The following is a 24,663-nucleotide window of genomic DNA, read 5'->3' as shown; positions in this document are numbered from 1 at the left end:
GTAGAAAAAGCAAACCCCAAACAAAAAGGCGGGGATTCTGAGCGCAGACCATCACGGGCCTGTGTGCACCCACCAAACAACTGGGTTAACCCTTTGGGCGCTGCAGCGGGGATCCCCGGAGTCTACGGGCCCGACCTGCAGGAACAGAGATGGGGCGCCCCGAGCCTGTGCGGGGTATGGGCTATCGTTCCACAAGGAGGGAGCGAGCTGGGTGGCACTTCAGTCGTCCGGCGCGTGAGTCACGGCCCTACACAGGCACTGAGACCAGTAGTGAGTGGAGCAGAGACGCGGCGAGGAAGCCGCTCTAATGTCCGCGGACGCGGGGGTCAACGTTAACCTGTCTTCTCAGGGAGGGCTCACCCTAGCTCTCCCACCCGCCCGCCCGGCTCTCGAGCTCGGAGGGGCGCAGGCCCTGGGGTGGCCCCAAGGTGAAGGGTGACCAAGTCTGCCTGCGGCAGTCATCGCTTTCCAGCCTCCACAGTCGCGGGAGCCGCCCGGAGCCGCGCTGAAACAGCGGCTGTGACTGACGGAGTCACCGCCCCCCGCGCCCAAGCCACCCCCTCCTCCCCCCCGCCCCCCCCCTGCCCCGATACGTCATGGAAACACGGACGTCAGAGCCTCTCAGCCAATCGCCGACAGCGACTGGAGGAAAGGGGCGAGCAGGAGGGGGCGGGGGCAGCGGCCGGTCCGGGCGCTCAGCGGAGGAAGAGAGGGAGAGGCGCGCAGAGGCGCGAGTCCCCCGCCCCTCATTCCGGCCACCCTTTCCCCGCCGCGCGGCAAGTTCTAATCGCCGGGCGCGTGCTCGTCAGCCGGGAACGCGCTCGCCGGGTCCTCCCCTTAAACGCCCTCTCCGCGACGCTCGACTCTCAGTCTCCGTCCGAGTCGCGCTTCCTCCCGCGCGCGCGCGCGCCTGCCCGCCCGCCCCCAGGCTCCCCGCGGGCCGCGTCACGTGACCGCGCCTAGCCAAGGCGGCAGCGGCGGCGGCTCGAGCTTCGGCGGCGGCGGCGGCAGTGGCAGCGGCAGCAGCTGCGCCGCCAGCGTGGAGCGGGAGGCAAGAGGGTGTGGAGAGAAGGGAGCGCCAGACCGGAACGGGTGAGCGTCCTCTTCCCCTTGCCTCCCCCGGCAATCCTGCGGGCCACCCGGTGCAAACGGGGCCCCTGCCTGAAGCTTCGCGCAGCCCCCCTCGCGCTCGGTGGTCGGCTCTCCGGGGGCTGCGGGTCCCGCCCCGAGCGGGTCGGGCTGCGTTGTTCACCGAGGGGGCTGCACCCCCGCCCGCCGCTGCCTTTGCGGACGGCGGCGTGAGGCCGGCGGAGCTGCCCGTGCTGAGCGCGGCGCGCCCTATGTGCGGCTCTGCGGAGCCCGGGAGGCGGGTCCTGCGGGGACGCGGGCGGCCACTCGGCGGCTGCCGGGCTCTGGGCGGGGGCCGGCCCGGGCGCCGCCTCCTCCTCCGCCGCTGCCGCCTCCTCGCAGTGCAGCGTGAGTAGGGAGCCCAGGCTGGTGGACGCCGAGCCTCTCGGCTGCGCGGTCACCTCATCCTCGAAGTGCAGCCGATCCTCCTCGTGGCGCCCCGAGTCCTCCGAGCCTCCTGCGGACGGAGCCGAGGACCGAGCCCTCGATCCCCGCGCTTCCCGCAGCTCTCACCGCTCTCTCCCCCGACCCTCCTGCAGTCTCCCCTTTCTTTCCCCTTCGGAAAATGGTTCCTGCTGCCGGGCGAGGTGAGTCGCGGCCGCCGCCCGCCAGCGGCGGGGGCGACTGGGCAGGTCACCTGCGGGGGAGGCCGGGCGGAACGCGGAGGTCCGGGCGTCGCGGCGGGGATCCTGACAGCTGGGTGCTCCGCGGATAGCGCCGATTCGAGAGAAGTTGGCGGGGGCGGACCGCGGGGCCCGTCGCAGGTGGTCTCCCGCCGCGCCCGCCCTGGCAGATCGTAAAGGTGAGCCGGTTCCTCGGCGTGCGCCTCAGCGCCGTGTCCGACCGGGAGTCCCCGCCTAGGGCTCGAGGGAAGGGGCTCGGTGTGACTTCGCGTCTACACCCGCAGCTTTTTATGGCTTCTCCGAGCCGCCTCGGCCGCGCCGTAGCCCATCCTGCGGCCGGCCGCCCCCGCCCCGGCGCCTGGTGACCTTGAGGGCAGCGGTGCCCGGCACTCTTTCCCCGCGCCCCGGGAGGGTCACCCCTCTCATCCCTGGCGTCGGCCCCACTGGCGCTCCGCGGGCGGAGAGCGGACCCCGAGCAGGGCTAGCTGACTGATGTGTGTCACCCCGGACGATGATTCCCCGGGAGTTGGAGAACCGCCTCGCCTTTCTCCCGGCGTCTCCAGTCTGGCCCCCCAGGATATTCATGGTTGCTTCCGTCCGATTCGCGTTCTTAGACTTAGTTTAAAAGAAAAAAAAAAAAAATCTTGCGTCCTCCACTCTTTTTTTGGAAGGGTCAGTAGGAACCGCATTCGCGGGGGTGGGGGGTGGGAGGTGGTGTGCTCCCTTGATTCCATCCTGTGGGAGAATCCTCTGGCTTAGGCTGGTTAGCGACCCTGGTTCTGCGCCGCGGTCCCTGGCCAGGTTGGTGTCTGTGCGCATTTCATTCACCAGTTTTCTGGCACCTGGCAGACGCCAGGAGTGCGTCTCGGGACTGGCAACGCCGGGAGTGCCCGAATCCAGTGCGGTGCAGCGGTGCCGGGGCGGGCCAGAGGTGCCAGGGGGGTCTTTGAACCAGCGGAAGCCTCGATCCTCCTCTGCAGGCGTAATTGTGCCCTTCCTGGGGTGGGAGCGCAGCAGACAGCCACCTCGGGCCGCTGTGCACGCTACTTTTCTGGGTTTATTAATAATCTAATGGCCCCAGTTGGTATCGATTGCTGTTCATGATAAATTAGTTCTATGGATTTTTCTTCCTCGGAGTATAGGTATATGCATCTATTTGAACTGTCTGCCTTTCAACATGGAAGGCATTGTTGTGTTTAACCTCCCCCACCTGAGGACAGTCTTATTTTAAAATAAAGCTCTTGTTCAGCGTGGGTGTGTTTCATAAGAAGAAGTACTTGTGAGGCTCTGCTTTGTATGAGGCTCCTGTCGGGCAGAGGGCGTGTAACCCTTTGGATAGTGGCCCACGTGAGTGAATGAAGGGCCTTCACCGCTCGCCCTGCAGCCAGCCTGCTTCCCCAGACTCCCTGCCCTTGTGTGTGGCAGAGGCGGATTGAGGGGAATTAAAGGGATTGGAGGAGAATCTGCTTTTTATACTTGAGCGTTTCATTTGGTCCCCCTGCTCTTCCCCTCCTCCCCCCCCCCCCCCTTTCTTTTCTTTTTTTGTCCTGGTGAGTTTAGATTTGAAGTAAATAGAAACATGTTCCTTAAAGGGAGCCTTTGAGAACTGGTGTATGAAATAGGCTTATTTAGCCATGATTTCAGGGGGACGTTTTAGTTTCTACCTTGCTTTGCATGAGACAGTTAAATTGCTGTAATTAAGGGTGGATCTCTGTCCTGATTTTGGCTTGGGTGTAACTGCAAAGATCTTTGAAAAGTAACAGTTATTTCCTACCATACAGTCTGCAAAAGTGAGTCACAATCGGGTGAGTTGAGGACAGAGCGCCACCTTTAATTTTAAGATTTCGGCATATTCGTTTATTAAAATGGTGAATATTCAGATTACACCTTCTTGATTTTTGTTGGAGTTGTTGTCATTACTGACATCCCCATTTAGATGTGTAAGATGAAACTGTCTTCATTTTTCTGTATTTTGTAATTCCTCACTCCGTTAAGAAGGTTTCTGCAATTGTATGGGAAATCATGGTTTTTTTCATTGAAGCTTGGGATTTAATGTAGAACTCTGAGATGAGATGAGAAACTAGATTTGATTTGTGCTTATAAAATAACAGGGACAATAATAGTTTGGATCTGTTTAGGAAAAGAAGGAAAGTAACAGCTTCATTGTAAATAGATATTTAAAACTAGGTGTTGCCACAAATAAGAGTACTCACTAGCATGACAGTGGTTTTATAAATTTTTTTTAGTGTCTGTGCTATTAACAAATTGTAAAGTAAATATGCAAAATTGAATAAGATGTAGTAATTCTTTTTTTGTTTTTCATCTTCCAACAGCTTGCCTTTTATGGTTTGCGAGTTTTCCAATTACTTGTTTTTAGATAATGCAAACAAGGACTTCAGCAGGCCTACTTAATACTCAGAGTTACTGAAGACCTTATTGGAAAAAGTGGTTTCTGTGTGTGCCTTTTCTCAACTGTATCTCTTATAAAAATAAATGGAGTTTGTAATGCTTAGGAAACAAATGCTCTAGTGACAGCTGAATGGATGGGCTTTACTTCCCAACCACTTGCTCCTTCCTGTCCCCCTCCCTTGCAAATCAAAAACTTAAGGTACACTGTCTCTTCAGACACGGATGCCTTCTGATGATTGTGACTGCAGATGTAACAGAAAAAAGATTTAGCTTTCAAGTAGTGAATGAATAAATGTGTGAATATTACTAAATATAGTGTTAATCACAAGACACAAGGTTGTCAGCATTCTTATCTGCGTTTACTTTTTAATTCAACACTTGCAGTTTCTTCATAGACTACTGTAAAGGATTTGAGCTACAGATAGTTTTATTAAGGTAGAAAAATCTGCTTGAGGTGAAAAGTAGTTTATGCTTGTAAGGCTGTGGAATATGGCCCCAGGTTAAAGGACATCATTTGAGCAATTAGGTTGATGTATGTAGAGTAATTATAGAGTGTTACGCATATCTTGATAGAATCCTGATTTGGGGGTTAAAATATACCGATTTCTTTTGTCTGACAGATATGTTAACTTCATTTTGGGTACTGCGTTCTCTTGCCATGTGAGTTGAGTTGTATTGGTTCATAGGTTTTAAGAGGAATGTCCAGTTACAACTATTGGTGGTCTTTTGCAATACTAACCAAAAAGTATGTGAGACTCCTTTTTTCTTTATGTTTTTACACATACATGCAGTTGAAACTGGTCATTTCCACTTTTTAATTATGAAATTTTATAATGAATGAACAAAAAATTAAAGGAATAAGATCAGGATGCAGAAACTTAAGAATTAAGTTTTTGCAGCTTAGGTAAGAGTATTTATTTGCCCTGTTGTGGGGAATATTTTCTAATAGGTGTCATGATATGTAGAAGGGTACTGTGAGAGTAGCTTATTTTGAAATATATAGACTCTGAGGTAACATGTAAGGAAAATGATACAATAGATACAGAAATAATTTTCAAAGAAAAACTTAAAAGATATTTTAGTTTTTATAAATATTTTACGCACACACATACACAGTTGTATTGTTAAAATTTTTTATTATGGAAATTGTCCAGAATGTGAAAGTAGAATAATATAATTACTCTTCAGTTTTGACAGTTACTAATTCATGGCACATCTACTTTCATTTCTATTTTTAAACAAGAAATGTAAGTGGGGACATAAGACAGATGACTGAATTAAATTCTTATATTTTTTATTTATAATTTCTAGGATATATACAATAATGTACAGTATCTAATTGAATCTAAAAGGTCAGTTTTTATGTTCCTTGTTTCTGTAATAGTCTTTTATAGCAGGCACCTAAAGATAGTGTCTCTTAAATTTCACTCTTAATGATAATGCCTGTGAGTTATAAAATGCTTTACAGTATTTTGGAATGTATTACATACTATTTCATCTGATTCTCACAGTCAGTAATTCTGTGAAATGAGCAAAGTAGACAGCTGTACTTTCCTTGTGTATTAGATAGGTAAAATGATTTCTCTAGGCCCTAAGGTCATATAATATAGTCAGCAGCTGGATTAACTAGAACTGGACTCTGGGTGGCTTCTAGTTTTTGCTTCATTGCTCTTTCCATTATAAATGTTTATGTAAGTTTGTGAAAGTTATATAAGTTTATGAAAATCAGTTTCCGACCAGAGTAAATTTAATAGTGGAATATAAACAGATTTGTTTGGGTTTAACTTTATAAATTTAATCTTTGCTTGTATTTGGTATAATGTAAGTAAGCAGTTCATACCCTGATATGCTTAACAGCTGAGTAAATGAATTTGACCATGTTTGAAATACTGTATTTTTAATGTTGTGGATTGAATTATTTTTAAGTTAGGAATTTTGTTCTCAAAGACCTATTAGTCCTTGAAATGATCAGGGATGTCTTAAATCATGAGTTAAAACTAAAGCGGCCTATACTGAAAATTTCTTTCAATTACTGCTGTAAGCTTTTTCATGCATTTTTTTTTTCTGCCACTGCATGTTTTTTACCTAAAGCTTTTTGAAATATTAACTTGGTACATAAGGAAGCTTAGTTTTAAAAGGTCCCAAATGAAGAGATTTTCATTCTCGAAATCCAAGACCTTGTTGGAAATCTCACAAGAAAGGTGGTGGTTCTCTAAAATGTGTGCAAGAGGATCACCTGGGAGAGTTATTGAAAGTGCAGATTCCCTGGCATTGCCCCTGCAGATCTGATTCAGCAGATCTGAGTGGGGCCCAGTAGTCAGCATTTTGAGAAAGTGACGTTGAATTTACATCTCGGTTAATATTATATTGTGTGGTAGAGATGCCTTTATAAATTAGAAGAGTGTTATTGATTTATTTGACTTTGAACATCGGGCTTTCAAGTAGTTTTGACTGTTGTAGCCAAGTTTAATTTGTAGGCTTGGTGGGTTTTGTGATAATTGTAAAACCGGTAAATTGAAAATATTTGTGATATCTGTGTGCACTGTCTTCTTTCAGAAGATCCATCTACAGTTATTAAGTTATTTATTAAGCACTGTAAAAGTCCTAAGTGGAGAATGTTCTCTTTGTTTTCATGCCCCAGTATCTGTCATTTCCAAATGAGTTGAAAATGGGGGCCTATTTATGTAAAAATATTGAATGCTGTGTCAGTACAGTACTGTGTATTTATGCTTTAGTCTATCTCTGATTTTATGTTGAAAGGAACATTTATATCAAATGTTCCTTCAAACTAAGAGGACATAAATTGGTGAATAAGTAGTGGTCCTTATTAATTTCAGTTAACAAGTAGCTATTCCTTCAGAAACAGTGTTAGTCCTTTATGATCTTTCAAGAATATTAATGACATAAGATTAAATAATGATTTATCATTATGTGCATGAAAACAAAAGTTACTGCTGTTTTACTTAAATATTATATAACAATTTATGTAGTTCGCTGATCTGACTTTTAAATTAATTTTGTCTAATACTATATATCACATATGGATTACTATTGAAGACCAGATTTAAAATGCAATTACTTTTGCTTCATTTATGACACTAGTAAATAGCCTGTATCTGTTTCGAAAATACATTTTATACTGAACTTAATTTCAAAGTAAGTCTATCTCAAGACTGTGCTAAACATTTTTTTGTTCATTTGTTCCAAAACTTAGGCTTATTGGTTATGCTTTAGAATATATTTAGGAATCATGGGCTATAATTTACTAATGATTGTGGAAATTTAAACTAATAAAGGTTTCTGGCAGGGAGATCCAGATAAATTGTCGGTAACACTTTTAAAGCTGTTTCTTTTATTCTTTTAAAGCTATTTTTATTAAAAATTTTTCTAGGACTGTGTTAATTATTCTAAACATTAGTATGCAGTTACCTCTTTGGTAAGAATATTGTTTAGTATTTCTGAGTTAGGTAACTTTCAGCAATATGGCATCTCAATATCTGGGATACCTGCTTTATATTAATATTTTTGTCACTTGGGCCTCTAAAGGAAAAAATGATGGTTTGGAATGGACCAGTGCTTGCTTACATTGTGAAATCTGAGATTATACTCTTAACTGTAAACTGGTATGACTACTGTAAAGATCTGACAAATATAGGATTAAAAGTTGTGTGCTCTGAAAAGTAGATCTTAAAAAGGATTTGACTGTTCAAAAGATGCTTTTTAAATAACTTGATTATTAGCAATGTAGATTGATTGTCCATTGTATTAACTCTGTGAGTTAGTTTGCTCCCAGAAGGATCTTAAGCAGTCTTTTAACTCTCAAAATTCTTAGATCTGCTGCTTTATGCTGCTTTAACTACCTTTGATATTTGTGCCAGAAATTTTTATTTCCTTTTGTTTTTTAAATAGTTTGCCTGCTGTCATTTCTTGACTAAAACTCTCAGTGGTTTCTCATTTTTCTCTTTATCAAGATGAAACTTGGCTCTGAAGGCCTTTTATAAAGTAGCTCGGAATTTTCTACAATGGGTTTTAGGACACTGATTCTAAGAAATATTAATAGGACGGGGTTATGGAGGGAGAGGGGCAAAACTGAACTTTGAGTTAGGCTGGTTGATGCAGTTTCCTGTTTGGGACTTCTCCCATACTGTGACACGGTAATATGGACTGAACCTGTCTAAATGTGTTTGGTATTTGGCTCCCTCACCCCTTTTAGGGAAGCCTCCACCTGTTACTTTTCTGAGCTACTTCAACAGGATCTCCACTTTGCGCAGCTCTGGGGGATGCTGTTCACAGTGTGAATCGTGTTTCCGGGAGTTGCAGGCGCTGCTTCAGTCCTGTCCTGCCTGCTGCGGGCCAGTCACGTCTGGCAGTCTCTCTGTATATACTGGCTGCATGTACTCTGTCCCTCCTTTTGCTGTGACTTCATCCTGTTTTTCCTCTCCCTGATAGGACCCTTGATCTTACCTATCTGAATGTTCCCATCCTTTAAAACTCAAGCATTCGTTGACCTTTCCCAGTCATCGCTCAGTAATTTTCTTGTGTGAATTTCACTACATTGGTAGGTCTGGTTCATATATTTTCCATATTGTATATCCTTTTTGTCTTGGGGATAATATGGGACTCAGATAAGAACATGAGTTCTTGAGGATATATAGAGTTTTATCCCACAAACATTCAATCAGTATTTTTTGTGTGTGTATATATTCATTAGAACTTAGAGATCGTGTAGCTGACATGAAGATAAAGTAGATAAGATGGAGGAATTTTTCTTGGGGAATTTCTAAAGACTTTTTACCTTTGAAATTTTAACATTGCTCAGGTGAATTCATAGGACAACTTGTTTTACTTCTTGAGTGCAGCTACATTTCGTAGAATCTTGCTAGGACAGTAGAATTTAGCTTCTATGTAGGAAGTCTTTCCCCTTTCTTAGCTAAAATTTGTCCTAAAACGACCAGTTTCACTTTTCTTTTAGCTTGTGACTTCTTTTCCTTTCATCAGCATTGATGTTCTTAAGATGTTTTTGCATCTGCTATCCATTAGCATATTGTGTGATGCAAAATGCCATAATTCAAAGCATATATCATGGTCTAAAGTTTAAAATATGATACCCATGTAGTTACTCTTTATTGATAGGAATACCCTTGGAGCCAAGTTTTTAAATGTCAGTTTATTGCAGGTTCTTAACTTCGGAGAATTCTTTTACATGAATGGAGAGTGAACTTTTGGCCCATGACCTGGTGCAGTATCACTGTGGCATCAGGAGGATGTGTAGATACGTGTTTTCTGTTAAGTGTTGGAGTACAGCAGTGTGATTTTTCTTCTAAGTACCTTCCTTAGGTCAAGGCAGGAAAACCTGTCCTTGACTTTGTCATTTCTGTTGAATGCTCATGTAGTACATGGAGTCATAATTTCAAACATCTAAGCAATTAACAGTTGAGGTAGTTTTGGTGTGTAAGCTGTTGTAGTTTTAAATGCTTAAAAAAGTTGCTCTTCATAGATTATTCACTTTTTCCAAAAAAGTAATGTAGAAGGAATTAATTGTTAATCATACAGAGGTGTAGACGGTTTTAGTAGTGAATAAAATTAAAGTTCTGTGAAGGCAAGTCATCAGTGGAATCTGCAGAAGTGGAATAAGTGATCCTTAGAGCAGGATCTTTTCCTCCTGGGACAGACATGGATGGCATTGCCATGGACTCCATGCTGCTTTGCTTATCGTTATGCAGAAGTCTGTGTGAAATTTTCAGTTCCTCTGCTGTAATACTGTCCTTTTTTCTTCTGCTTTTACCCCAAATCAAGTGAGTAATGCCTTAGTTACTCTTTTTTGTTTAAAAGTGAATCACAAACTTGAGGAACTTTACTTTGCACATTCCAGATAATTGGTACTATAGTGGAGAACTGCTCAGTTCAAGGGCGGATATAGGGGGCTGAGAACAAGGAAGATCAGTTAGTGAAATGGGGAAGAGATGCTGGTAAAGTCTAGGAAAAGGAGCTCCTCCAGCCTCAGACCCTCTGAATGTCAGGTATGAGAAAAACAAACGTCAGTCAGTCAACCAGCCCTTTTTTGCATGAAGAGTGTATTTAGAGTAAAGTTTAAATTCACCTGCCCTTAAGCTTAAACTGCACTATAACCTTCTACAACTAACCTAACACCCCAGAAAGATGTCCTTTTCATTGTAGGAGACTGGAATGCAAAAGTAGGAAGTCAAGAGATACCTGGAGTAACAGGCAGATTTGACCTTGGAGTACAGAATGAAGCAGGACAAAGGCTTATAGAGTTTTGCCAAGAGAACCCACTGGTCATAGCAAACACCCTGTTCCAACAACACAAGAGAAGACTCGACACATGGATATCACCAGATGGTCAATACTGAAATCAGATTGATTATATTCCTTGCAGCCAAAGATGGAGAAGTTCTATACAGTCAACAAAAACAAGACCGGGAGCTGACTGTGGCTCAGATCATGAACTCCTTATTGCTAAATTCAGACTTAAATTGAAGAAAGTAGGGAAAATCACTAGACCATTCAGGTATGACCTAAATCAAATCCCTTACGATTATATGATGGAAGTGAGAAATAGATTCAAGGGATTAGATCTGATAGAGGGCCTGAAGAACTATGGACAGAAGTTTGTGACATTGTACAAGAGGCAGTGATCAAGACAATCCCCAAGAAAAAGAAATGCAAAAAGGCAAAATGGTTGTCTGAGGAGGTCTTACAAATAGCTATGAAAAGAAGAGAAGCAAAAGGCAAAGGAGAAAAGGAAAGATATACCCATTTGAATGCGGAGTTCCAAAGAATAGCAAGGAGAGATTAAAGCCTTCCTCAGTGATCAATGCAAAGAAATAGAGGAAAACAATACAATGGGGAAGACTAGAAATCTCTTCAAATATTAGAGATACCATGGGAAATTTTCATGCAATAATGGGGACAATAAAGGACAGAAATAGTGTGGACCTAACAGAAGCAGAAGATATTAAGAAGAGATGGCAGGAATACACAGAAGAACTATACAAAAAAGATCTTCACAACCCAGATAATCACCATGATGTGATCAGACATCCTGGAATTCGAAGTCCAGTGGGCCTTAGGAAGCATCACTATGAACACAGCTAGTGGAGGTGATGGAATTCCAGTTGAGTTATTTCAAATCCTAAAAGATGATGCTGTGAAAGTACTGCACTCAATATGTCAGCAAATTTGGAAAACTCAGCAGTGGCCACAGGAATAGAAAAGGTCAGTTTTCATTCCAATCCCAAAAAAAGGCAATGCCAAAGAATGTTCAGATTACCGCACAGTTGCACTCATCTCATATGCTAGCAAAGTAATGCTCAAAATTCTCCAAGCCAGGCTTCAGCAGTTCCTGAACCGTGAACTTCCAGATGTTCAAGCTGGATTTAGAAAAGGCAGAGGAACCAGAGATCAAATGGCCAATATCTGCTGGATCATCGAAAAAACAAGGGAGTTTCAGGAAAACATCTACTTCTGCTTTATTGACTATGCCAAAGCCTTTGGCTGTGTGGATAATTACAAACTGTAGAAAATTCCTAAAGAGATGGGAACACCTGACCTGCCTCTTGAGAAATCTGTATGCAGGTCAAGAAGCAACAGTTAGAACTGGACATGGAACAACAGACTGGTTCCAAATAGGAAAAGGAGTACATCAAGTCTGTATGTTGTTACCCTGCTTATTTAACTTATATGCAGAGTACATCATGAGAAATGCTGCACTGGATGAAGCCCAAGCTGGAATCAAGATTGCTGGGACAAATATCAATAACTTCAGATCTGCAGATGACACTACCCTTATGGCAGAAAGCAAAGAAGAACTAGAGAGCCTCTTGATGAAAGTGAAAGAGGAGAGTGAAAAAGTTGGCTAAAGCTCAACATTCAGAAAACTAAGATCATGGCATCTGGTCCCATCACTTCATGGAAAATAAATGGGGAAACAGTGGCAGACTTTATTTTTGGGGGCTCTAAAATCACTGCAGATGGTGACTGCAGCCTTGAAATTAAAGGACACTTGCTCCTTGAAAGAAAGTTACAACCAACCTAGACAGCATATTAAAAAGCAGAGATATTACTTTGCTGACAAAGGTCTGTCTAGTCAAAGCTCTGGTTTTTCCAGTAGTCATGTATGGATGTGAGAGTTGGACTATAAAGAAAGGTGAGCGCTGAAGAATTGATGGTTTTGAACTGTGGTGCTGGAGAAGACGCTTGAGAGTCCATTGGACTGCAAGGAGATCCAACCAGTCCATCCTAAAGGAAATCATCCTAAAGGAAATTGGAAGGACTGATGTTGAAACTGAAACTCCAGCACTTTGACCACCTGATGCGAAGAGCTGACTCATTTGAAAAGGCCCTGATGGCTGGGAAAGATCGGAGGCGGGAGGATAAGGGGAGAACAGAGGATGAGATGGTTGAATGGCATCACTGACTCAATGGGCATGAGTTTGAGTAAACTCAGGGAGTTGGTGATGGACAGGGAGGCCTGGCATGCTGTAGTCCATGGGGTCTCAAAGAGTTGGACACAACTGAGCAACTGAACTGAACTGATATATATTGAACAAACACCTGATTCTCTTTTGCCTCTGGACTCTCTTGCTACATCAGTCCTTTTGCCAGGAATGCCTACCTTTCTCAGAGCATGTATATCTTTTTTTTTTAATTGGATTATAGTTGTTTTACAGTGTCGTGTTAGTTTCAGGTGTAAAGCACAGTGATTCAGATATCTATCTTATCTATATATGTATCTATAGTGATACATAGATATGACTGAATTTCAGATTCTTTCCCCCTTATAGGTTGTTACAAAATAGTATACTTCCCAGTGATCTATACTTACAAAATAGTGAGTATAGATTCTCCAGAGGATCTTCCCAACCCAGGAATCAAACCCAGGTCTCCCACATTGCATGCAGATTATTTATCAGCTGAGCCACCAGGGAAGGCCAAGAATACTGGAGTGGGTAGCCTATCCTTTTTCCAACAGTTCTGACCCAGGATTTTAACTGGGGTCTCCTACATTGCAGGTAGATTCTTTACCAGCTGAGTTACCAAGGAAGCCCTATATATATGTGTGTGTGTGTGTGTGTATATGTGTGTGTGTGTGTACATATATGTAGTGATATATAGTTATGACTGAATTTCAGATTCTTTGCCCTTATAGGTTGTCACAAAATAGTGAGTATAGTTTTCTGTGCTATATAGTAGGTCCTTGAACCTATGTATCTTCATGGTATCCCTGTGTGTGACCAGACCTAAAACTTCTGATCTTGGTTTTTAACTCTGTGATGTTGTTCTTAAGATCTCTCCACATTTGACGTTGAGTTTCATCGTTGCCACTAAAAAGCCAAGTGATGGTGGGTTCATCACTTGGTTTATTTGTTACCTCCTACAAAAGTACAAAATGCAAAACCAGAGTTAATTTTCTTTCCTGGAACTGTTGACTTTTCAAACAATATGTATGTCTGCACTCGGAGGTCTTCTCCCTCTGTCTTATTTCTGAGTTGTCAGTTGTTTTTTTAGGTTTGCCACCTAATTTTGCCTTTAACTCATCATCTGATGTTTCATCGGTGATACGCTGTTTCATTCATGGGGACAGTTTAGCTTTTCAATAAGTACATTTATCTGAGACTTCCAGTTACAGAAGTGACTTGTTGCTGGCATTTAACCCTCTCCCTGCCAAAGTGCCCTGAAGTGACAGTGAGTGTGCATTTTCAGTGTTTGTGAAGATGCTCAGCCCCCTTCGCTCACTTTGCTTTCAAGATGCTGACCAGAGTTGAAGTGTCTTCTCTCAGGACTCTGATACGCTCAAGAGAAAGGACCGAAAGAGTCCTAAACCAGCTCTGTGTTTGCGGGAGGGGCTATCCAAAGAGCCTGTCCCCTGCAGACCACGCTTTAGTGGTGTTCCTGGTCAGAAACTCCACATGGGGTCAGGAACTCCTATTTAACTTATTTGTGTCCTATTGTTTTCCCTCATAATTTAAAAAAAAAAAAATTTGTTACAGCCTTTTTGAGGCATAATTGATATATAGTCCAGTGCATATATTTAAAATGAAAAACTTGAGTTTTGTTGTATGTGTATTGCAGTGAAACTCCTTCCACAGTCACATTCATGAACACAGCCATTCCCCTAAACATTTCCTTGTACCTTTTTGTAATCAGCTTCCCTCCCTCTTCCTCTCCCACCACCTTCTTTCTAAAAGCAACCACTAATCTGCTTTCTGTCATTCTAGATTAATTTGAACTTTCTAAGGTTTATGTACATGGAATCACAAGGTATGTGCTCCTGGTCTGGCTCTCATTCAGCATAATTACTGGAAATTCATCCATACTGCATATATGAATAGTTCAACTCTTATTGCTGCTGATACTGTTTATGGTAAAACAAGAATTTTACCGTGTTTTAAAATCCCACCCCCTTCATTGATTGCATGTATACACGGCAGTTTGTTTATCCACTTACCCATTGGTGGACCTTTTGGGTTCCAGTAACTTATGGTGTCTGTTCAGATCTTCAGTCTGCTTTTTTATTAGATTGTGTTATTATTGAGTTGTCATTTCTTTGTATACTCTTAAATAAAAGTACTTTGGGAAGCATGTGTACTTGTGCTAGGGGTGGGGGCAGGAATGATGTTAAAAGATGTCTATATCTATCGATACAGATATATATCACCTCAAACTGGAAAAGCAAATGGGAGCGCTTTAAGTGTTTTTTGTAGAAGTGGAAGTAGACACTTAAACAAAAGTCACCTGTTCCTTGTTGCTTCTGAATGGAGAATGGGATAAGGGGGCTGATATTTTTAAAAAGCCTTGTAGACCTGTTTCACACAAACTATGCATGTATAAGTTTGTTGAAACTAAAAAGGAAAACATGAGTGGAATGTTTGTGTGTGTGGATAAGACAGGTATGTCCCCTGTTGTTCAGTTCTTGAGTCAGCAAGCGTGTGTGTGCACTAAGTCGCTTCAGTTGTGTCCAACTCGGCAACGCTATGGACTGTAACCCTGCAGGCTCCTGTCTGTACGATTCTCCAGGCAAGAATATGGAGTGGGTTGCCATGCCCTCTCCTGCAGGGGAGCTTCCTGACCCAGGGATTGAACTCAGGTCTCTTGCATTTCAGACGGGTTCTTTACCACTAGGTATGTCTCTTGTTGTTTTTGAGTCTGCATGAAGTCTGGGGCAACTGAGATGCAGAATTCAGTACTACGAATAAAAGAATTCCTTTTTACTAAAGCATATAAGTAAATATTTTAGACTTGATTGAATACTTGTTTCGGGAACACAAGTCCACTTAAGTTCCTTGATTCCTCCCGCAAGTCCTCCTCTGCTTTCCAAGTTAACATTTCCCCTCCTTTATTACGTAGAACAGCTGGTTGCCGTCTTCGATTGAGTTTCCCCTGGGCTGTCGCTCAGCACCACCACTGCTCCACAGGCTCTCCACGCAGCTCATAAAAACATATGAAGACATTCCTTCCAAATAATATAGCCCTGTCCCAAATTAAGAGTTTAGCGTGTGATTTCTCCATTTCTTCATCTGGATAAGTATATATTCTTCATGTTAAACTTTCATCCTATGAAATGTTGATTTGTGAGAGACTTCTTTATTAACATGTTAAGGATACCATTCTGTGCATGTGTCTTAACAGTTTGCCATATTTTAAAATACCAGCCCCTTCATTAATTTCCCATCTTCTCTTTGAAGAATTTGATATTTGACAGAATTCCTTCCTCCTGCTCTTTCTTTGAAGGAAAACTCTCAAAAGGGAGACAGCTGACATCCTTGAAAGATGCTGAAATTCAGAGGGGAAAAACAAAAAACCCTATGGTTCTGTTGTCAAAGTGCCGTGAAAAATAGACCAGCTCTAAAACACACTAATTACTTGGATTGGATAAAGGGAATTTACAAATACTGGATAAAGTGAACACTGGTATAGCTCCTTTCTTTTTTTTTTTTTTTTTTTTTAGGGTTTATTTACTTACTTTGGCTCTGCTGGGTCTTTGTTGCTGCACGCAGGCCTTCTGCTTTCTGGTTCTGGTGCATGGGCTTCTCCTTGCAGTGGCTTCCCTTGTGTGGGGCTCAGGCTGCGGGGCACGCGGCCTTCAGCAGTTCCAGCGCGCAGGCTCAGTGGTCGTGGCTCGCTGGCTTGGTGTGGCGTGCAGCTTGTGGGAACTTCCCAGCGCAGGGCTTGAACTCGCGTCCCCTGTATTGGCAGGCGGGTTTTTTTTTTTTGTTTGTTTGTTTTTTTTTAACCACTGAGCCATCGGGGAAGTCCTGATGCAGCTGCTCTCTATCTGCCAGATGCTGTTCCGAGCAACTTGCAGATATTAACCTGTTTCAGTGAGTACGCTCTGTGGAATTTGGGGTGAGATAGTCTCTGCCGAAAAAGATGAAAAGGCTTATTAATGGTTTTAAAAGAGAGTCCTGGAATACAGTGACTTACATAACTTTTCTACCCATTTAAAATGTAACAACACCATAATTTTGGGAAAGCACAGAAGAATTAAAAGTGAAACAAAATCACTGCCTTGAGAAATAGCCAGCTTTAACATTTTGATTTATTTTTGAGCTTTAAAAAAATCTGTACACCTGTTAGCATGCTTGAGATAATGTAGGGGTCATTTTTTGATTTAAAAAAGTTTACATCATTTTCTCTTGTCCTCAAATTTTTTTTCACTAACATCATTTTAGTGAAGTGATAATCCATCCCATGGCTAGTCCCTTGTTAATGGATGTTTGGGTTTTAAAATTTACTTTTATGTTAAATAATCCTCCAGTGAACATCTGGGTTTGTTGGGTTTTTTTTTGTAGATTTTATCTTCATTTATGATTGCTTATTTTGTAATTATTAGGTTTAAGAGATTTCGGTAGTTTGTTATCATTTGGTTAGCATTTTCTGCTAGCCTCATTGCTGAAAGACTGATTAAGTATTTGGGATTCTATGTCATTTTCCACTGTGTGTATAGTTTGTGCCATTCAAGTTCTAGGTCTTTCATTTATTTTCTTCAAATTCACATAGCCCTCTTACAATGTCATAAATTATTTGTTGTTCTACATGTTTGACACCTCCATGAGATGTTCAGTTTGAGGGCACGGACTGTTAATCTTTCTGTCTCACCTGGCACAATGCCTTTTACCTGTGATGTTCTTAATGACTCTCAAATGAGTATCATATGTTCGGTCTTCTTAATCTTTCTCTCTTTCCCCTCTGGCACAGTGCCTTTTACCTGCAATGATCTTAATGACTCTTGAACGAGCATCTTGTATTCGGTCTTAAGTGCACTGACTTTGAACTCCTGTGAAATGCTTGTTTTGTCTTTCTTTAGAAACTAATACGCTTGCTGTGAGAATTTATCAGAAGGCACTCGTTTTAAGCTAAGTAATATGACAGCTGAATAATACTATTGAAGATGAGAAATAGCTTGTCATAACTGTGCTACATAGGTTTAATTCTTTCTGAAATTGTTCACCCTCCCTGCTTTTTTTTTAGAGTAAGATAGACTTTACTAAGAGGAGTAGAATATTAAGAAGCCCACAGAAATGGATGTTACCTTTATTATTATTTATTTCATAATGCTGATAAAGTTTTCCTAGAATGCTCCTTACAGATTAATATATCTTTTTTTTTTTTAACAGAGGAGAAAATCCTACAAAAGTTTGGCATTAAGCTTTTAGGTGCACGTGTATGCTGAGTTAATCCAAAAAAGTGGAGATTCTGTGTTTGCATATGAAATAAAACTTTAATAAAGGTTTAGGAAGGTGTCTTGGTAGGTTCCTCTTGTGACATCGTGGCTGATTTCTTTCTTTCTTTTTTTTTTTTAATGCTCAGTCTTTGAGTGGAAAACTCAAGATTTTGGATGAATAATTTCCTTCAAAAAATAGTTACCTGATCACTGTGCTAGGCAGTAGCACCTGTGGCCTGCCAGAAAGAGGCGATCAGGCCCAGCCTGCAGCCCGCCACACTTGGTGTGGCCAGCGCCCCTTGGTTTCTTTTTTTGGGCGGTGATTCATCAGGTGTCGTATGCTTCCAGGAAACCAGCGTTAAGTGTATGCACATGTCGCTTTCCTGGTCTTTGATCTCTTCCTATAATGAGTAGGAATATATTGTCTCCAACTATTCTAGAAGAGAGACATTTTGAAGTCAGCTGTCTAACCTTCATCTCAGTAGTTTTGCTTCCATCATTTCCTGTCCTTGGAATGCTTGATGGTGGTCTCTCTCCTGTTGCTATTACTCTTAAAGGATGTTTTTTAAGTTGCAGTGAGCTCTGCTTGTATTCTGCATTCAGCCAGCCTGTCAGTTCGCAGTTGCGTCATAATCTTGGACTTGCCCCTGTAGTCAGTCTCCTTTTTTGATGTGTGCCCATAGATTCAAATTTAATGTTTCTCCAAGCCCAGGCTGTGTTGGTGAAGGTCTTTTTGCCAAAAAAAAAAAAAAAGAGAGAGAGAGAAAACTCCTCCTTTAAGGAGCTTCTTTGGCTCCGTCCCTCCAAAGTCTTCAATGCCTGGTAGCCCCAAAAGGCAGGTGCTGCAGGGAGTTGAAAGCAACAAATTTTGAGTGGTTTTGGGGATCTAGAGAGTTTATAGTTTAACTTAAAGCAGAGAGATTAGAGTCATCAGAAGTCACTACGTTGTAGCATTGTTGAGGACTTTAAAGATGACAGCTACAGAAGTGGGATGTGACCAGAGGAAAAACAGGACAGATTATGTAGTTCATTAAATGTAACTTAGTAGATAGACATCATATATATTTGAATATTCAAAGCAGACTTTTTTCCTCTTAAGTCATGCTTCTTAATTACTTAGAAAAGTTAAAGGTGTAAAAGAGTTAAACTGTAATGACATACCTCTAATGTTGGAGTCAGTATAGAATGGTGGTCTTGTCGTGGAATGCTTTTTACTAGACTAATTGCCATCTGAAATGCCTCTGAAGGGAGAGGATGAAAGAGGAAGGAGACTAGGAGAATGCGAAGTGTGGGATAGTTTCTCTGCTAGCCTGAAGGCTGTTGTTTATCTAACTTCCTGAACCATGTAAAACATGTAGAAAAGCAGGAAATTGACAGATAGGTCCTCTTAGAAGCCAGGAGTCCAGGCAGCAAATCTCTCAGTGCCTCATTCCACTTTAGGTATTTACTTGGTGTTTTTACTAGTATTTTAGATGCATTTCTGTAGCATTTTGCTAACTGGCTTTCCACCACACTACAAATGAGAGCAGATTTAAAGAAACTGGGAAGGTTGTTCAGAAGAAGGCAGAAATAGTACCTTCAAAATTGAAAATGGACTTCTTGATAATTTGTGTTTTAATTTTGCCTTTAACATAACTCTGAGAGCTAATGCCTGAGAAGGAACCACTGCCCTCTCTTAGTTTGATAATTTTGTATTTTTTCTGAGAGGTGGCGAATTTTGTTTCCTTTAATTACTTTGCCTAAAAACAAAGAATCTGTATAAACTAGCTTTGGGTTTCGGTGTTGCTTCTTAATTATAAACTTCTAAAAAACATTTTAAGCGAAAACTGGGATTCAAATTCTCATCAACTCGACAAGGGTGGAATTTCCTTTTTTATGGGCTTAAATGCTGGGAAGTGGAGAGAATGATTTCTGAAATATATTTAAACCAGAGAAATATGGCATTTCTAAAATATCTTTTATTATCTTTTGTTTATCTGTCAAGTTCATACTCCTAGATAAGCAGAGTTCTTCAAGGGCTAGGCTTAAGTTGGTGGTTGTCTTTGTCTCCAGGACCTAGAATAATACCTAGCACATTGTAGGTTTTTTGTTTTTTTTTTTAAGTAATACTCTTCAGTGATTACCTGCTGGTTTAATTATGTTTGAATTTTTCAAATTGTCCAAGATAATTTTGTGGTATGGTATGTTGTTGAAAGATTTTTATGTAAAAATATTTGAAATAAACTTTTCTTTATAAGGAGAAGCTTCAGTTTATGTCACATAATCTCACAACCCAATTCTGCTGCATTTAAATAAGTGCTTTTATCATGAAGAATTTGAATATTATACTGGAAACAATCACAGACTTTGGACCATTGCTTTAGTTAAAGAAAATAGATTTGTCTTACTGGCTTTAATACTCGAGGTCATGAGGATAAAGAATCTGATTTTCTTTGATTGAAGAGGATTGATCGTGTCAGAAACTTCTTGCAACGGTGTCATTTATTCTGCATGGCAGCCCTCCAGATACGAAGATGGGATGATGGTTCCTTTCTCTGGAGCTAGAGAAACGAGTCAGCCCACCTGTCCAGATGCCCAGTGGCAGAGAAGACCTGTGAACCCAGCCCTCTAATTCCCCACTCTGTTCCTCTTTCTGTCCTACACTCTTGAGCCTCTAACATGTCACCAGAAGTTTAAAGTAATACCAAGGGTTGGATTTTTTTCCTTTTTCTCTTTTTGGAATTAGAATGTTTTTGAATGATTTTTGACATGCTTACCTGCTTCCCTAGGGTTTGACAAAAAATGTACAGGAAGCTAGAGATTTGGAGTATTCTGATTAACTCTAAATATCGTCTATGAAAAGCTAAATTTAAATCTAGTTCTGCTTAAGTTGAAGGAAGTTTTTTTTTAACTTTAAAAAAAAGTTTAAAGTGACAACAAAGATTTGATATTATCTTGATCTTAAGAGGAAAATTTATCTTACCGGAGATATTAGGAAGTAGTAGTTGTTAATCAAATGTGGTATGTCTGACAATAAGTTAAGATCTTTAATAGAAAAACAACACTGGAGATTCAAGAAAGCATTCATGTCAAAATTAATGAGATAAATAGTAAATGGTAAAGCAGATGTTTATTAATATTAAAAACCATAATTCTGTTGAATTTATTCCACAAGGTTGAAAAATTCATTTGGGTTTAGGATGTTGACATTCTGAATTGATTGAAGTGATTCTGTGTTATGAAACTCTGCCTTTCATAGACATTTAGCTCTGATAAAAAACAGTTTCTGTGATATGATTTTTTTAAACCATGTCCCTATAATTTACAGTGTGTGAACAATTCACTTGTTAATGAAACTTATAAAATTATTTCTAATGACATATCCTTCAAAATAATGAAGATTGCCTGTCACTGAGAGTATTTTCTTTTAAAAGTGCCCCAGACTGTAAAAGAAATTTCAAAATAGGAGTCCTCAAAATGTTTTTAGCAATGACAGCCTTACTAGGATGAACTAAGGTACTAATAATTAATTCTTAATGTAAAAATAGATATTTTTAGGCTATATATTTTGATATATCAGCTATTTTTTTTATAGTCATGCTACCCAGTCATAATAAGGATCTAGGACAGAATCTAGATTTATTAGATGCTCAGTAAATGGTTATTGAAAAGAATCCAACTCTCCAGAAAGTTCATAATTGGAATTTCTATACATTTTATTTTTAAACTACAGAGTCAAGCAGTCAATGTAAATTTAATTCAAAAAGTGAGTTCCAGGTTTGTTGTGGAATCAATACACAGTCAGTCCTGACAGTTACAGCTTCTGTGTCTATACTGTTCAACTGTATTTCAATATATAGAAAATACTTGCTAAACTTCCATGTATGTAGTGCTGTGTGTACTGTGTGTATGGTGTAGGATAAGAGATGAAGGTTTGGATTCAAAAGAAGTGTCTCCTTAATTGGTTTATGATATATTGGGTATGATAGATGAATATAAGTATTTATAATGGCAAATTAGAGAATAAATGAGTAATAAGAAGCCATATTGATGATTTAAATAAAATGTGGCATGCATTTATTCACAATGGAATGTTATTCAGCCATAAAAAAGGATATCTTGCCTTTTATGATAGCATGGATAAACTTCAAGGTCATTATGCTGAATAAGTTAGACGAGGGAGACAGATACTGTATGGTCTCACTTATGTGTGGAATCTGAAAAAATAAAACTTGTTGAATTGTGGGAAAGAGAAGACTCTTGAGAATGCTTTGGATTGCAAATAAATCAAACCAGTCAATCCTCAAGGAAATCAACCCAGAGTATTCGTTGGAAGGACTGATGCTGAAGCTCCAATACTTTGGTCACTTGATGCGAAGAGTGGACTCATTGGAAAAGACCCTGGAGCCGGGAAAGATTGAGGGCAGGAGGAGAAGTGGGCAGCAGAGGGTGAGATGAGACTGGCTGGTGAGAGTTCAGGGCTTCCCTGGTGGCTCAGTAGTAAAGAATCCACCTGCCAATAAGGGAGACTCAGGTTCAATTCCTGGGTCAGGAAGACCCCTTGGAATAGGAAATGGCTAGCCACTCTCAGTATTCTTATCTGGAGAATCCCATGGACAGAGGAGCCTGGCGGCCAACTGTGTATGGGGTCGCAAAGAGTTGGACTCGAGTGAGCACACACGATACTGTCAGTTTTATTTAAGTGGGGAAGGGACTAGAGGGTTAGATTGGCCACTTTCTTGACCTTCCTGTCTGGTAAGTTGGCCGTGGCTAATCATTTATGGGTGGTAGGGACAGGATCATATTTATATCTGGCTTAATACCCAGTTTTCAAGCAAGCTCCGGGAGTTGGTGATGGACAGGGAAGCCTGGAGTGCTGCAGTCCATGGGGTTGCAGAGTCGGACACGATCGAGTGACTGAACTGAACCCAGTTTTCTCTTGGTGTCTGTGCATGCACACACACACCACTTGAAGTCTGAAACTCTTCCCAGTCATGTAGCTTCATGCTGAGATTGAGCAGGAATATGTTGTGCCCTGATGTATACATGGTGGAAGTGGCCTGCGCCTAGAGAGTGCTCTAGGCTGCTGATGTATCTGGTTGGTTGGCCGGTGTTCGTTTGTATAACATGTATAAGAAATGCATGTTCGTATTCCTTAATGAAGCGTGCACTCAGTGTTGCATTATTTTTGCTAAAATTTCCTCTTGGGATTTATGGAGGGTTTAGTGGTGTGCTCCACATCACATTTTATTCAAGGTAAACTGGGTAAAGTGGGAAATACAGCTGTGATTTTTAAAATCCTTAACTGCAAACTGAAAGAAAAGGGAGTGTGCTCAAAAGCATATTCCTTATCTGGTTCTTTTTTTTTTTTTTTCCTTATCTGGTTCTTGTAGTGAGGGGAAGATAGGGGATGAGAATTCGAGAAAGGGGTCTAAAACTGAAAGAAAAGGGAGTGTGCTCAAAAGCATATTCCTTATCTGGTTCTTTTTTTTTTTTTTTTTTCCTTATCTGGTTCTTGTAGTGAGGGGAAGATAGGGGATGAGAATTCGAGAAAGGGGTCTAGTCTTTGCTTAGACAAGTAAAGAGTAGACCAAAGTCAAATCAGTATGGATCGCAGATATTTGGAGCAGCACCATTTTGTATTTGAAGCTAGATTTCTAGCAGATTAAGCTGCCTATGCTTTTGATCTTCCCAGGGAAGTGGGGTAAAAGGTAACCCTTCCTTTATCATCTAAGAAAGGGGAAAGAGTGACTGGGAGAAGGAGTTTTACAGATGCCCAGGGAAGCTTCAGACAATTTTCCTTTAACAATGACCAGTGTTTCCAGTTCATATCTAAAGAAAAAGAGCATCAAATTATGTAGTGCTTGAGGTAAAACGGAATATAAGAGTCTGCTTGACAAAATAACCACAGACTGCGTGGATTAAACAACAGAAGTTAGTGTTTCTCACAGTTCTAGATACTGGAAGTCTCACAGGTGGACATGTCGGCAAGTTGCATTTTCTCCTGAGGCCTGTCTACAAGTCGTGTAGGTGGCTGTCTTGCTGTGCCCTTCTCTGGCCTTTTCTCTCTGCGTACCTCTCTGACTTCTCTTCTAATAAGAAGAGCCAATCTCTTGGATTGGGCCCCACCTTTATGATGGCAGGGCTTCCCTCATGGCTCAGACAGGAAAGAATCCACCTGCAATGCAGGAGACCAGGGCTTGATCCCTGGATTGGAAAGATCCTGTGGAGAAAGAAATGGCTATGCCAGGAGAAATATCAATAACCTCAGATACACAGATGACACCACCCTTATGGCAGAAAGCGAAGAACTAAAGTGAAAAGAGGAGATTGAAAAAGTTGGCTTAAAACTCAACATTCAGAAAACTAAGATTATGGCCTCTGGTCCCATCACTTCATGGCACATAGATGGGGAAACAGTGGCAAACTTTATTTTGGGGGGCTCCAAAATCACTGCAGATGGTGACTGCAGCCATGAAATTAAAAGACACTTGCTCCTTGGAAGAAAACTTATGACCAACCTAGACAGCATATTAAAAAGCAGAGACATTGCTTTGCCAACAAAGGTCTGTCTAGTCAAAGCTATGGTTTTTCCAATAGTCATGAATGGATGTGATAGCTGGACTATAAAGAAAGCTGAGTGCCGAAGAATTGATGCTTTTGAGCTGTGGTGTTGGAGAAGACTTGAGAGTCCCTTGGACCGCAAGGAGATCCAACCAGTCCATGCTAAAGGAAATCAGTCCTGAATATTCGTTGGAAGGACTGATGCTGAAGCTGAAACTCCAATACTTTGGCCACTTGATGTGAAGAACTGACTCATTGGAAAAGACCCTGATGCTG

General features: G+C 41.5%; 1 protein-coding gene across 4 annotated transcripts in view; it reads left to right on the top strand.

The window, feature by feature from the left end:
* The first annotated feature begins 962 nt into the window (after positions 1–962).
* Positions 963–24,663, top strand: part of ATP2B1 (ATPase plasma membrane Ca2+ transporting 1) — a 122,066-nt gene continuing 98,365 nt past the window's right edge. For 3 of the 4 annotated variants that reach the window (XM_065934190.1, XM_065934188.1, XM_065934191.1), the window contains exon 1: positions 963–1,092. The gene's annotated coding sequence lies outside the window, so the exon portion shown is untranslated. Of the gene's footprint in view, positions 1,093–1,500; positions 1,716–24,663 lie in introns of those variants that run through there. The other variant, XM_065934189.1, reaches the window with a different exon arrangement.

The sequence above is a fragment of the Muntiacus reevesi genome, chromosome 4 (genome assembly GCF_963930625.1).
Source record: "Muntiacus reevesi chromosome 4, mMunRee1.1, whole genome shotgun sequence".
Taxonomy (NCBI): Eukaryota; Metazoa; Chordata; class Mammalia; order Artiodactyla; family Cervidae; genus Muntiacus; species Muntiacus reevesi.
This window is presented reverse-complemented; position numbering and strand designations above follow the sequence as displayed.